This window comes from Alligator mississippiensis, chromosome 2 (genome assembly GCF_030867095.1).
Source record: "Alligator mississippiensis isolate rAllMis1 chromosome 2, rAllMis1, whole genome shotgun sequence".
NCBI classification, from domain to species: Eukaryota; Metazoa; Chordata; order Crocodylia; family Alligatoridae; genus Alligator; species Alligator mississippiensis.
This window is the reverse complement of record NC_081825.1, coordinates 48,869,273-48,884,665: the sequence shown is the minus strand read 5'-3', so window position 1 is coordinate 48,884,665 and position 15,393 is coordinate 48,869,273. Positions and strand designations below refer to the sequence as shown.

General features: G+C 42.4%; 1 long non-coding RNA gene across 1 annotated transcript in view; it reads left to right on the top strand.

Moving 5' to 3' along the window:
• LOC109281410 (uncharacterized) overlaps positions 1-15,393 on the top strand; it is a 158,502-nt gene that overhangs the window by 54,353 nt on the left and 88,756 nt on the right. The window contains exons 2-3 of the long non-coding RNA XR_009459491.1: positions 7,658-7,717; positions 7,817-7,846. This is a non-coding gene — a long non-coding RNA (uncharacterized LOC109281410). The remainder of the gene's footprint in view (positions 1-7,657; positions 7,718-7,816; positions 7,847-15,393) is intronic.

The window sequence follows — 15,393 nt, the reverse complement described above, 5'->3', positions numbered from 1 at the left end:
GTTTATTTGTTTTGTCATCATTCATTATGTTCCCTATCACACACAAATATTTTACAGCTTGCCCTGCAGTTTACACAGTGAAACTCCCCTTGGCTGATCTTTGTTGTCTACTACTTTACATTTTTGTTAATTACTGCAGTCATAACATCATAAATTACTAGATTACACCTTCTATGTCCTAGCTATTACTCTATTTTAAAAGCTCTGTAAGAATATATTCTATGCTGTTTAACACCACATGATGTCCTTTATTCTGGTTTACTTGCAAAAATCCTGCATAAAGAAGCAGCTCTGTACCATGTCTACAAACATTGATATGTGACTAACAACCCAGCAAAATAATCACTTTTAAAAATAATCTTTTCGTAAATTTACCCTCTCCAAATTCTGAAACCACTCAGCCTTTGACCAGGAGCAGTGAAAGCCTAATACAGAAAGTCAAGCATGCTCTTTTTTTTTAGTGGAAATTAACACATTCAGAGCACTTGTCATGGCTGCAGGGTAATCTGTGCATTTTGTTAGGTTCTGCAGTTCTCTTAAGGTGCACCTCTTGAGGCTTTATTAGACTTTATCCTCTAAACTGAACAAATGTTAATCAGCTTAGTATTGTTTTGCTTAGTGGAGCAGTTACACAGTAAGACGAAGATCCTGCTTTGGCTGTCCTTCATCTATATAGCTGTGCTTTGCCACTAGAGGCTTGGTGAACAGTGGTAGGACTAGGAGCAGGACCAATTTGCTACTCCTGCCAGGCAGAGAACACTCCCATTAATGTCTTAATTGCAGTGAGATCAGATAGACCTGGGGAAGCAGCTTCTCTGGGGCTCTCTGGTTCCACTGAGATCAGCTCTACACAGAGTGGGACTGTCAGGCTTAAGTCCTGGTAGCCCTGCTCTCAGCACAGACCTGCTCTTCCCTGGGGCTTTCTGGTCTCGCTGCAGTGGTTCCACACTGAGAGCAGGGTGGCCAGTGCTTAAGCCCAGTCTGCTCTGCCAGCAGGAGCAGAACCATTCTGAGCAGTGGCTGGAGGCACTCCAGTGCTACCTCTGTGCAACAGCCCAAGGGGTGAGGCACTGTGCATGACCCTGCTGCACCCCAGCATCCTCACTCATCTTTAGGAAGAGCCACTGCATTCTGGGATACTGGAGGACTTCAACTTGGGTGGAATAGCTGTGATAAGTGGCCGCAAGGTAATGGAACAGGAACAAAATTAGACAGATTGTGAATAATCCTGTCCTGGAGTGGCATAACTTTCAACCAAATAATATGTGCTTTAAGCCATCTGAAAGATGTTGATGTGCAGCCAGTCCAGGGGTTAAAAGCTCCACAGGCCACCTAATGTTTCCATGTAGCTAGGCCCTCGGATGTTAAGCTCTGCTTCCTTAAGCTTCCCAAGGGTGAAACCTTGTTTTTCAACTGCTTGTAGCCAGGATCTCTTTGAGTTATCTCTCCGTCTGCTTCTGTTTCCCACCTATAATAACGTGATGGGGAAAACTGTATTTGACACTTGGAAGAAATTTCCCTTGGGAGCCTGTGACTCAGAAGCTGATTTGAAACAACTTCTTCAAAGCAAGCATACTCTTTTTTCACCCAAAGGTAATCAGAGAGAAGAGTAAGACAACAAAGGAGCTGTTGGTTTTCTTACAGTCCCCTAAAAGTTTGGGCCATACACATTTCACAGAGCTATGTCTTAGCTTGCTCTGTACAAATGGCATTTTGAGAACCAAGCCACTCTTCAAAGGGTCAGGCCCTTTGACAGAATTTTTCACTAGTTGAAGTTCTTTTGATCTAGAAACCCTATTTGACACCTGGGAATAGCCCTTTCCTAATTAATTGCCTAGTTATTGTTTTCAACTTATTTGAAGTAGTTTATTCTGAGATGTTTCATTTTTAGTCATTCTTTAATTTCATGGTTGCTTTTCCTAACAAAATGCTTAGATTTTACTCAATGTTGGCAGATATAATAACAATAGCAGAGAACAGTAGCTAACAAGTAAACTGATGTATGTACAATAATTATAAGAAGCAGATGGGGATTAATACTATAATTGCAAATACAGGGTCAGGCTGTGACCTTGAACCTGGGACTTCAGCCTGCTTGACACAGTCACTCATTTTGGTTTGCCACCTCCTTAGCAGAGGACTGTGGTGGACACAGGTGGCCAGAACGCTGCAGGTGGGCTAGCCCCACACTCACTCCCTCCGACAAGAGTGGCCAGCCAGGTTCAGCTGACTCCTCACACCTTCCAATAAAAACTCCTGACCTGGAGGAGAAAGTGTCTGGGCAACCAGTTTCAACTCTGTATCTAGGTTGCTGCACACTTGGCTTGTGATGGTACTTTGGTTTCCTGATAGACTCTCAGGCTACCCAAACTGGCTTGCCCAGGGGAACTGAGTTTGGCCTGACCCTTTGAATACCTGACCCAATTCTGGTTTGATTTCCTGGATACCTGACTCAGCTAGCTTACTGACCCTGCACTCTGTCTGGCTTTCTGGATCTCTGATTCAGTTTCCCGGATGGATCTTTGGATTTCTAGCTTCCTTATGCACTGACTCGGCATGCTCACCATAGACCTCAGCTGCTTCTCCTGACCCAGACTTAACCAGCTGTCCGTGGCCTGGCATTTCACACAGGAAGTTTAAGAGGTATTGGTTGTAACTGTGTTGGCCTAAGGGCGTAGGCAGACAAGTTCTTTAGCTAAATGTGATATCTTTTATTAGACCAACTAAAATAGTTGGAAAAATTCTTCTTTGCAACCTTTTGGGTACAAACACCTTGCTTCAGGCTGAGGAAGTATCTGCAGTTGCTTTGTGCTCTTCCTGGATGGGATAGAATAGAATATCAGCCAGAGGCCAGTATGCAAGAATGCCAGTGAGTGAAAATGCAAATTGAGGCAGTCAGTGGATGAGAAATTAGTAGGGGGCGGGAGGGGAGGAGAATGAAGACCTAGTGATAACCTCTTTACTGTTTACCAGCTACATCTTATCTGGAGTATCAGATGTCAGGCAGGTTACAATGTGCCATAAATCCAATGTCTATATTTAGTCCATGATTTTTTATATCCAGTACGTTGATGAAGTGAAGTTTGTAGGCTTGTCTGCAAAAGGTGTTTTGTAAATTCCCTTTGAGGATTAGAATTGAAAGATTGGAGACAGAGTGGTTGTCTTGTGATAAATGTATCCCCACAGGTAAATGGATATTCTTATCTTTGATAGGTTTTTGGTGTGCATTCATTCTGGTACACAGTTGCTGGTTTCTCCTCTATATTTTCCATCAGGGCATTTACTGCACTGGATGAGAGATTACATTTCTGGAGGTTCAGGTGTAAGATCCAGGAATGTTGATGGTTCTGTTGTGGGGTGTAGTTATTGGGTGGTGGGAAGGGTGGAGATATGTTGGCAGGTTTTACACTTCTTGGCCTGGCATGGCCATCCATTCATGAGCCATTAGGAAGTTTGCTTCTGGTGATGAGGATGGTGAAGTTTGGTACTTGTTTAAGGGTGATTCTGGGAAGATGTCCTTAAGAATTGGGTCTTCTTCTAGTATGGGTTGCAGTTGTTCAAAGATTTTTCCATATGGGTTCCAGGGAGGGATGATATGTCATAACTAGTGGTGTGCTATTCATGGGGATTTTCTTCTGTACTGCAGCAATTTTTCATGTGGTGTTCAGGTGGGTCTTTCAAAAGTGCAATCTAGCTCTCTGGAGGAGTGTTCTTGTTGAGCAAAAGCCCTTCTGAGATTTGTGAGATGACGATCACAGAGGCTTTTTAACATCAACTAGTTATGTTCCAAATCCAAATTTATCCACACCTTCATTACATATTCAGTGTGCCAATTAATGTTGTATGTACCCACTCAAAGAGCTCCATGTGACTCTTGACTGCTTCTGTGAAGTGTATGAAATGCTTGGTCTGACTGTCAACTTTACGAAAACCAAGATACTTTACCAATGTATCTCACACTGACTAGCTGCTCTTCCACATATTACAATTAGTGGGCAGTCCTTGGAGAAGATTTAGAGTTCCCCTTTCCTGAGCAGTTAGCTTTCCCATAAAGTAGACAGATGATGATATTCAATGCTGAATAAAATCTGCCAGAGCTGCTTTTGGGCATCTCTGAAATTGTGTCTTTGATCGTGACATCAGGACCCAAACCAAACTTCTCATCTACAAGTCTCTTATCGTTCCTGCTCCATTGTATGGGTCTGAAACATGGAGAATGTATTAGAAAAACCTGAAAGCCTTGAAATGTCACTATCAGCAATGTCTTTGGAAAATCCTCCATATTGATTGAAAAGACACAAGAATGAATCCCACCATTCTGGCTCAAGCGAACACCACCAATATTAAAGCCATATTTATACAGCACCATCTCTGAACAGGCCATGCCATTAGGATGGCTGACAACTGGCTTTCAAAACAGGTCCTGTACTTCCAACTTGCCAATGGTTACTGCTCTATAAGTAGGCAAAAGAACAGATTCAAAGACACCTTGAAAGTCAATGTAAAGAAATGTGATTATTAACATCAGTGCCTGTGGGGGCTGATTTGTCTCCAGTGGTGCTTGGAAGTACAACAAGGCATAGACCATTTACAATAAACTAATTTTACTATGTGGGTAAATAGGTTGGAGGCACGAAAGAAAGGAGTTGTGACTCAACATCACCAAGATCCACTCCCTCTTGGAATTGTGTGCCGTGACTGCAGTTGAGCATAGCAGATCTCAGATTGAGTTCTTCAGTCATTTCTGGACTCACTGATTTCCCTATCTAGTGGAAGACAATCATTTTTGTATTGGCGGACCACAGTTGTCCCTGATGTTTCTTGTGGAATAGAACAGAAAATAAGAGAGGCAGTTGTCATACTGTGGGTTCTACTCAGTGATTCATAAGCCAGTTTAATGAAGAAGTTTCTTTTACTCATGCCAACAGCATCCGGATATCCATGTAACTCCTTTCTTCAGGTCTCTCTCAAACTCTGCCTGTTTCTAACTATGTGTAATGGTGATATTTTGGAGCCAAACCTTTTCAAGAAATACAATACACACAGCAATTAGCCCTGTTAGTCTGAAGTCAGTTTAAGTGATGCCTTATTTATAGATTCTCTGACACAGGGGAACAATGTCAAATTTTCCCTCCTTTTGCCCATAAACTTTCAGCAGAAGAGCAGCCCTAGAAAACAGGCAATGTCTAACTGCCTTCTGATTGCATTACAAAGCTCAAGGCAGTTATTTGTATTTTAAATACTTGGCAAACATTTTTAGCATCTAAATTCCTCCAACCATGCCAGGAAGTCCATGGTTAACTGAAATAGGTGGAGGAAATTTAAATGTTACGTATTTTATGTAGTAAAACCTCTTTGTATGTTATAAAGTAATATAGGTAGATTTATTGAATGGTGAGTTATTTATAAATTCCTGGTTTTCCTTTTCTTTAGAGTGTCATGATAGTCACATTATTAACTGATGTCATACTTTCCATTTCTGCTTTTGTGATTACAGCACACCATTTCCAGTGACAAATTCTATAGTATGAAACTAGGAATGAAATTTGCTTTCCCATCATGTTCAATGACTTTTAAATCTGGACATGGAAAACTACTTTCCTTTGGTAGTCCTGCTAATCCCCTCCATTTAACTTTGAGTTATATCACGTCTTGTCAAAAAGGAAATACACCTTTGAATAACCTAAATATATGCACAAAAATGATGTGCTTGATAGAATTATTCCATTTCATATTACTTGTGCTCTCCTGTTGGTTTATTATTTTTCTTCAGATTCTTAAGTCTCTCCTATTAAATTTTAGAGCTCTCAGAATGTAACAGTTGAATAGTCCAGAGAAGAATTAATGAATAAAGTGGCAAATCCAATTAAAAAAAAACAAACTACCAGCTTCTATTTTTAGCAATAGTAAGTTAAGCCACTGACAATTGTGGAATGTATATCCCTTCCTTGAAGTGGATGATATTCTACTGATATTGCTGTATTTATAGGTCTGGGCCTGCTACCACTGTCCTTTAGATCTTGGATTCTTCAGGAGTCACAGGGCCTCCACTGTGTTTTCTTCACTTAGCTTTTTTCTATTTCACAATATCGACATTTCATATCAAAATCAACCGGCCAGAGCAGAAGAAAACAATGAGCAATATGAGGCAGTCCTTTCCTTCAGGACCAAGTACATATTACCTAAGTAGGGTTTATAGATGGATCCAAGAAAACAAGCATCACTGACAATTTCATCTTTGGCTATCCATGTCTGGGTCCATTTCAACGTGCTGGTTTTGACCTATACTGCCTTAAACAGCCTGGGGCCTACATACCTAAGGAACTGTCGTCTTCCTAATGTCAACTGAGAGCAACCTCCTGCAAATACTATGTGCACACCAAGTTCACATGGTGAAAACATGGAAGAGGTCATTCCATGGACTGAACATCTGAAATCAACTAGATTAGCACCCCGTAAGTCCCGATCCTGCAGACACTTCAGCATGTGTATAGTCCCACTTAGTTCAGTGAGACTATCTGCCTTCTTGAAGTTGAGTGCAGAAGTGCTTGAGTGTAGAATAGTTACCTTTCTGAATCCACCTAGTTCATGACATTCTAGGGTAGTTCCAGTTCTGCTGTGAAGTAAGATAGTTATAGATACAAATGATTGCACTGATTATTAAATAAAGAGACACGTGCATAATTACTTTGCTACAGAACATGATTAATTTGGTAAATGCTGTTTTACTTACAAATCTGCTGGACCAGAAAATATGATTAAGGTGTGAGTACATTTTCTGGTTTTATCAGCAGACTGAGAATGTCTGACCTAGAAAAAGTATACAAACACTGAGCAGGGCCTACTCATGTCTTTGAAAATGGGAGCAACAGCAGTGCCCACTATACATAGAGAAGCCTCATTAGTGCATAAAGTGGAAGTCCTGGGTTCATGTTGCAATAGGGGGAATAACTCTGTATGGTCTAATTAGGTTACTCACCTGTGATAGGAGTCCTGCATTCAGACGTCCCTGGAAAGGACTGCTTATGTGTTTTATCTCATGATCATTTATTTTTCATGAAACTATCTTGGGAGGCAGGAAATGTGGGTCTGATTATTCTTTGGCTGAAGAGGGAGGTCTCTCACTTCCTGGGTGATTGTTCTAACCACAAGGCTATTGTATAAGTAGTGGAAGTGGGCACAGCTACATGTTGTAAGTGACCTTATCTTGGCAGTGTGTGGCAGGCATTCACATTGCACAGTGGTCTGATCGGGTGCTTCAAAGTACTTCTTTATTTCTCCACTTAGTTGCAGTATCCCCGTCTAGTTTAGGCATGACTTAGACACTTGGCAGCCCAGACTGGGGCAGTTTGGGCCACATGCAGAGTCAGAATGCTAGGTGCCTTGAGAACTTAGAGATCAAACATCTCCATGTTTACCTAATGAAATTCAGTGTCAGCTAAAGGGGACTTTCTGGATAGCAATTTTGGACTAAGGCATCTAAGTCCTATTTTGAATCTACCTTTTTTTATTGCTGGTTTGTCAAGAAATTGAGGGATTACATTTCATGCTGCTTCCCTCTTTGAGTAGGAATGGCTAAAGTGCATGCATTGGGCCGGGGGTTAGAGAAATGGAAATGGAGACCTGGTTTCATAACATACTTCTCCTTTTTCTTTAGATCTGCATGAAAGAGGTAATGATTCAACCCTCAAAACTGAACAATCATGAGAGATATGATGTGAGTAGATACTTTTAAAATAGAGTATTCAGATTAATCAGTCAATTGTATTATTTTCCATTTTATTGCACTATTTAGTTTATTTTACCTTAATTTCAGGTATTCATTGACTGAGGTTACTTATACCAAGTAAGTACACTTTCATACTAAATTTTGAAAATATGTGCTAACTTCAGAATTTTACACCATAGAAACCAATTAAAAGAATTGGAGTGATTGAAGTCTTAATGTTATGATGCTTTAGAAAATAATTAAGATGTATTGATTTCCTTTTACCTTCTGTTTTATTTACTGCAGTTGAACTGAGTAATATTATTTTTAGATCTTGTAGTGAAACACAATTAAATTCTCACATTTGTTTCTTAGTCACTGGGCATGTCTACATATGACAGTACATCACCACAGCAATGTGCTACTGTGACATAGCATCCATGGGCAAAAACCATGATAGTGCTGCTGTGTCACCATAGCCAGGCACTCCCTCAATAAAGTGCATTGCTATATCGATGTAGCCGCTAAAAATAATGGTGCGCCACTGGCATGGCGCAGTACCAGCTGTTACTGCGCCCTCATTTAGTACTTCCGAAAGGAAGTACTAAATGAGCGTTCAGTAAAAAGGTGCCATAGGGGCATGTGTAGATGTGCCCACGGTACTGTAATTACATACTTTAAATGCATGTTATTTTTCTCATAATCCATCCATTTTAGTTTCCTTTAATGTTTTAGTTAGTAGTACACTTAGATTACTACTGTTTAATTAAAGTACCTTTAAGAATGATGATAAAGTATGCTTCAAGTGTTGATTTACTCAAATTCTCTATTTGAATCATCTTGATACACATACCCGCTAATTTGTTTAAGCTTCTGCCCTTTCCCAAGTTTAGATAATGTCTACTTGTTAGCAATCAAATCTTTCTGCTGTGTGATTTATAAAAAATGACTCTTTCAAATAAAGCCGTTATCCTAGAACGTATTAAAGTCGTATTCTAAATGCTGGTGAGTAATATTTGTTTCCGGATATTGGATTTGATTAGAAGGGAGCAGGTTTTAACTTGCCTTTTGGGGACTTCATTTTATGAGGTGACACTGAAGGATGATTACATACTTGATTTCTAGCATTAAATGGTTTGTGTGAAAACATAGCTGAGGTGAAGCTCATTATGCTTAATCTTATTTATTATTATATATTGCTTTGTCCATTGTAATGTGTAATAAATATTTCAAAAAGTGTTCTCTCACTCTGTGACTGGTCCTTCAGAACTGGCTGGAATCCCATCTTATTAGTGCTATTTGTCATATTTTTTCATTTTTTATTGTTTTCTCCCTGCTCTTTGCAGTCTATCAGAATTGAAAACATTATAAACACTTATGACATATTTCAAGCAATATGGAAATTATAAATGTTGAAAGATCAAGTCACACATGTTGGATCCCAAGTTGTATACCATGTTATAGAATCAACAGAGCCCATTGACTTATGTTATTTACTAATTTCAGCAAATTAAACAGTTAGGTATAAGTAAGTTAATACAATGTGACTCAATTATCCTGTGATGCTCAGTTTATTTTTATAATGTGAAAATCCTCATCATGAAATGTGTCAAAAGCTAGGCGAATCTCCTTTTTCTCTTTCCTTTAATTTTTTTCTCTGACTGACATTGGGGTTCACCAGATAGCTTAACTGTGAAAGTTATCACAATTCTTAAAAATCTACAAAGAAAAAGCTACCTCAGTCACTTTCCAGTGAGCAATGTCTCTACAATAGGGAAAGAAAACAAAAGGAAAATATAGCAACTCAACATATCATTTAAACCATCTTGCCACTTCTCACCCTATATTACTCAACCCCACAATCCTCCCTGATTTCCATGGGAAATGTGGGAAAGAATAAATTTTAGCAGGATCCTGATTGGCAGCAAATTCAGAATATTTCAGTAGCTTAAAATTAGATGGTGGTAGTGGGGAGGAGAGGGTTATAAAGAGAAAGGAAGAGTGCTAGAAATAATCTTATTTTTCAGATTGTCAGGAAGTCACTTTTTCCCAACTAAATAATAATGATTAATTAATGATTAAAATTAATATTTATTTACAAGTTTAATATTAATGAAGTTTTGCTTGGATTATATTCCAATGATATTTTACCTACTATACCCTTATTTGTAACTGTAATGTTATCATAAAAATTGCTGTTTGAAGAGTAGATGGGCAGGTAGTAAATACAAAGACCTACTCTATCCATGATGAACTGCCTAACTTGGAAGCCGTTTACTTGGTAAACTAAAAATATTTATGATTAGATTATAATTTGTGGAGACTTCCTGTGAAGAAAATATTAACCCTAATTTAATTTGAAAATCTGGAGATAAGGAGTATATTAAATTATGGTACACTTAAAAAGTTCACAGGAAGAACTCTGAAGATACTATTAAAATGATCTGGCTGATGATTATTGAAGGATTCAAAAATATGTAATTGGGTTTAAAATATTGTTGCTTTCCTATAATTAAAATAGCACATGGATGTTAGTAGAGTGAGTTCGGAGGGAATCGGTGAATAACAATATGTGGATTTCCATTCTCAACAATTGCTGAAACAGTTGTCCAAAACCCATATAGAGAACTGATTTTTGTTGTTGTTTTTTTAACATCATAGTTAATTTTTGTGTTGAAGGATTAATTTATCCTTGAAAACTCATTGTCTGCAACATTTCTGCTTCTGTACTGCCTAAAATAATGGGACTTGTCACTTTTATATTGCACATACACATTCAAATACCCTGGGAGAATTCTCCTGGGTTTGTTCTCTTGGTAGGAAAACTTACCAAGAGGCACCTGAACTGGTGTTTGAATGCTGAGACCATGAAGAGCAGAAAGCTTGCAGTGCTGAGACTGCAAAGCCAGGGGCCCATGTGCACACATCTTGGCATGCTTTATGTGCTCCATCAGTCTGCCTGGCAACAGATGACAGTAGATGACAGCACAGAGCAGGCCTGACTGGCAGACCCAGACTTCTCAGTGTCAACCTGTGTCTTACTGCAGCACAGTGTGAGATTGTGGAGGGGGCATGTTCTGCTTGTTTGGCTGGAGTAGCAGAGTGCAGCCTGAGTGATACACTCACTGGGATGGGGGGCATGGACATGAGAGAAACCAGCATGGGATGTTGGAGGACTATGCTATAGTTTTTCTCAGAAAAGACCATATACAGACATTCATTCTCCCAGGACTAGTTTAACACTAGTTGTTCCTAAGTTATTTTTGTCCCAGAGCAAAAATGGCCATGCCTGGAGCAGCCATTTTTGCTCTGGGGAAGGGGGCACTCCTGAACATCTGTAAACTCATGAATGTCTGTACTGGTGATATTTATTACCACTGTTAATAATTTATGAGGGATATAGCAACATTGTTGTGCATGGTGCCTTTTACATACTTGAAAAATGAGAGTTCTCTGTCTTAGGACACTTGCATTATTCTAAATTAAATGTGGCACAGAAGTGGTTGAAAATTGGAAATAGGGACTGTCTATACATATGCTTATTAGTGTTTTAATTAGAACGTGTTGGAACAGACTAAATTAATTAATTGAGTCTGCTCCACATTAATTAGAATGCTCCAGTATCACCTCACTGTCATGTGTAGTAAGTCCCTGTGAGTTTTAAAATGGCCATGGGGGCCCTTTATTTAAACCTCATTGATTGAACTTTAGATAAAGCATTCCACAGAGATTTTACAATGCACAGTGGCTTAATATGTATGGTGGTGAGCCATTTTAATTATAGCAGTTGTCTGGGAACTGCTCTAAAACACCTCCCTTCTCCCACTCACGAGCATGTGTATAGGCAGTCATGGAGCATTATAAACACTTAGGAACATATCCTTGAAGGTGTTTTGATGTTTAGAGACTTGGACAGGCATTTAGCACCAATAATAAGTCTGAGAATTTGTTTATTGGATATCTACTTTATTTTGTTTTACATATTCTAGTTGCTCTTTTAAGTTGTTCTGTTTCTGCTGCTGTAAGCTGCTCTAAGCCTTTGTTCAGAATTGAAATCACATATTTTAATAAATAAATATTCTTGATAATGATATATTACATGTAACAATTATAAATTGGCTCTATAAACTTAGAAAACTTTCATGAATTGAAAGTAACAAGGTAGCTTCATTTATTAATTATTTTTTAGAAGAACTGTATTCTTGCTAAAATACCTTTATGTTTATTGAAATAATCTTTCCTGTTAAAATTCATGAAAAGTGGAATTGTTACACTGAAAACAATGGATAGTACAGTATATGTGAAGAGGGACTGGCTATAAATAAAATACTTACCACAGGGAAGAAGACTGAGCAGAGGGAAGAAAAGACAGTGAGAGAGTGCCACTTCTGGAACAGCTGCTCCATTAAGATAGAGCAGCCCCAGGAGAGGAGGAACGGCACATGGAGAGAATCAGGAGCAGGAGACAGCTCTGAAGAAGGAAACCTGAGAAGGCTGCTGGGGGAGAGAGAACCCCTAGGACCAGTTCTGAGTGGAGGAGAAAGCTCCGCCGGATCCTATTAAGCCAGGAGTCACCAACGAAGTAGGTTAATCCTCACAAAAGTACTTCAAATGGGGAAGGAATGTCGGCAGAGGCAGTGACAAGGAGAAAAAAGAGGTTTCTCTTCAGGATACAGTGAAAGATGAGTTTATTGTTTTCTTTTTTGTGTTTGGACATTGAGGGGAGCCAATCGGGCAATAGAGGGCTTGATGGGAGCCTGAGGGATGGCTACTCCCTCACCTCAAGATGTTGGCTGAGGGAGTAATACCAAAATCCCATAGTCCTTGATGGAGCCCCTTAGTAGTTGTGCCTGTTGCAGGGCACTAAGGCGTCTGCTCCTCTTAGAGCAGAGATTGCCCTGGGAAAGAGCACAAAGAGCCAGATAAGAATCCAGGTGCAGGTTGCCATGACAACCGGTTAACGAGGGAATTGGCTGCACCTGCACCTGGTCAGCTGGCCGGAGGAGGCAGGGCCCTAGGCCCATATAAACCCTAGGGCTGGGACCAGGCAGTTAGTTCCCTACCAGCAGCCGAAGTGGAAGGAGACTCCAGGAAGGAAGGACTTTGACTTTTTAACTACTTTATTCAGGGGTTCAGGGATACAAAAAGGTTGGCCGCTTACAAAGCAAAAAAACAAACAAATTACTATCAAACCAAGAACACCATGTTGTTGCATTCATCACATCACACCATGACAGACATCTCCGTTACATTCCATGTCGTGTCTTACATGCTAGCTACGTGGTCGGAGCGTCGGCCACACGGTCATAACTATAAATAAACAATTTGTACCCTGCTCTATCTAATCATACACATGACAACATCTTCAACTTCCCATACAAAAAGAAAGCAAAAAAGCAGCCTGCCCAGGACGTGGCACGAACTGGAAGTTGTAGTCCGACACCGAGCCAGCCTGGTCGCCCAAACCGGTCATGACATCAGAGCGTGTATTTGAGACGGCTGTCCTCCACATGGCACAGCACTCCCTCAAGGGCCCAGCGTGTCCAAAGGCGGGCACTGCCCACTGGAGCACAGCATACTCAAACTCCAGTGAGAGGTGTGCCTGCACCAGGAGATGGAAAAGCTGCAGGGCATCATCTGAACCGGTCCCAGCAAGCCTGTTTTGGCGGCTCTTGATGGCCATCTTGGTCTGAACCAGTAAAAAGTTGGCCAGGCAGATGGGGCCCTTCTCAGCTGCCCAGTATGGGTAGGAACACACATAGGTGGTCTCTGAGAAGCTCCTGCCCAGTGCTCGCATCAGTGGCTCAAGGGTGACAGAGTGACTGTAGGCAGGGACAGTTGAGGAAGGCATGAAAGAGGGTCTCCTCAACACCCCCTGGGCAGAAGGGACAGGCCGCCAAGGCGGCTGGGTCAAAGTGGGACGCAAACGTGCCAGTGGCTAGGATGCCATGCAGCAACTGCCACTGCAGGTCACCAGTCTTCTTGGTGGTTGGCAGCTTATACAATGTGCGCCATGCCAGGTGGACTGGTGGGGAATCTGGCAGCCGCAGGCGCCATTGCCACGGTGTATCAGGGCGGCCTGCCAGCACTTGGGCATGGCGGACATGAACCACCCAGACATATAGGCTTTTATGTGACAGAAAAGCAAAGGGGCAACCCGTGTCAGTGGCAGGAGGCACAGAGAGTATCAACAGGGCCAGGGCCACTGGCCAGCTCGCCGGCCATGGCTGGGGTGACTGGTAATGCAGGAAAAGCCTCACTTGGGACATCTGCAGCACAGGGGACCTGGTCCGCCCAGAGATGGTCATCCAGGGTGGCTGCTGCTTCCACTGGGAGGGCAGCCTGAATGTCACACAGGAGATGGCCTATGCTGTTGATGGAGCACATGCCCAGCTGAGTGGTCAAGGCCTCAGGCGAGAGCCAGGCCGACTGAGCAGGGTCAAGGAGATGGCTCAGGTGGAGGACACACTCCTGGATGAGAACGGCCATGAGATTGGCAGATGCCAGGCTTGGCATGGGGTGCCTCAGAACTGGGTTGTGCACCAGGGGTTCCCTCAGCAAATGTGGGAACGGCAAGTGACAGGCCTGGGTCTGGAGGCAGAAAGTGGCTTGCCAGGCTTGTACCATACCACGGTAGAAAGCTGGAAGCACCGCCCAATTCAAAAGTGTGAGGTCCAACAGAAAGAGCTCCCGGTCAAAGCCGAGGGCCCCCACCCTCTGCAGAAACCGGCATGCCAGTTGTTGCCAAGGTAGGTGCTCCTCGCTGTACAGGAGCCATTGAAGGGCCTGCAGACAGAAGGTGACCACCTTGCTCGCAACATCAACCAAACTCTGGCCCCCCTCAGCTACAGGCAGGTAAAGGACAGCTTGTGGGAGCCAGTGGTGCCCATCCCAGAAAAAATTGACCAGGAGGCACTGGAGTCTCTCGAGTAGGTCCTGTGGTGGATTGAGCATGCTGCACTGGTGCACAAGGTCGCCTCTGCTAGGTTGTTCACGATACGGACACGTCCACAGTAGGAGAGGCTGGGTAGGTGCCAGTGCCACCTTTTGTAGGTGGGCTTCCACTCTTTCCTCGAGGCTGTCCCAGTTATGCGCCATGAAGGTTAATGGCCCTAGGAAAATGCCTAGGACCTTGAGGCCCTCGTGGCACCAGGTAAGGCCCCCTGGCAAATCTGGGGGAGTCATGGTGACCCACACACCAAGCAACAGGGTATCACTCTTGGCCCAGTTGATACGGGCCAAAGAGGCGCGTTCATAGGCTTGCTGGCAGTCTGTCAGGGCCTCCACATCTTCCTGGGTGTTAAGGAAGATGCTCACATCGTCTACATATGCTGATAGTCAGAGCGGAGGGACAATGGACAGCCCCATGGCTGGTGGCAAAGCCACACCACCCAGGTGGTGCTGCAGCGCATGCAGCAGTGGCTCAATGGCCAGGGCATAGAGCATGCCTAACAGGGGGCAGTCCTGATGGATGCCTCTGCATGCGGGGAACGGGGCACAGAGCACTCCATTCACCTTAAGCAGACTCGAAGTGTCTTGATACAAGACCCAGAGGGCCCCGGTGAAAAGGGGCCCAAAGCCAAAGGCCTCCAGGGCCTGAAAGAGGTAGGCGTGTTCCACCCAGTCAAAGGCTTTCTCTTGATCCAAAGAGATGAGATGAATGTCTAGGCCAAAGAGTTCACTGG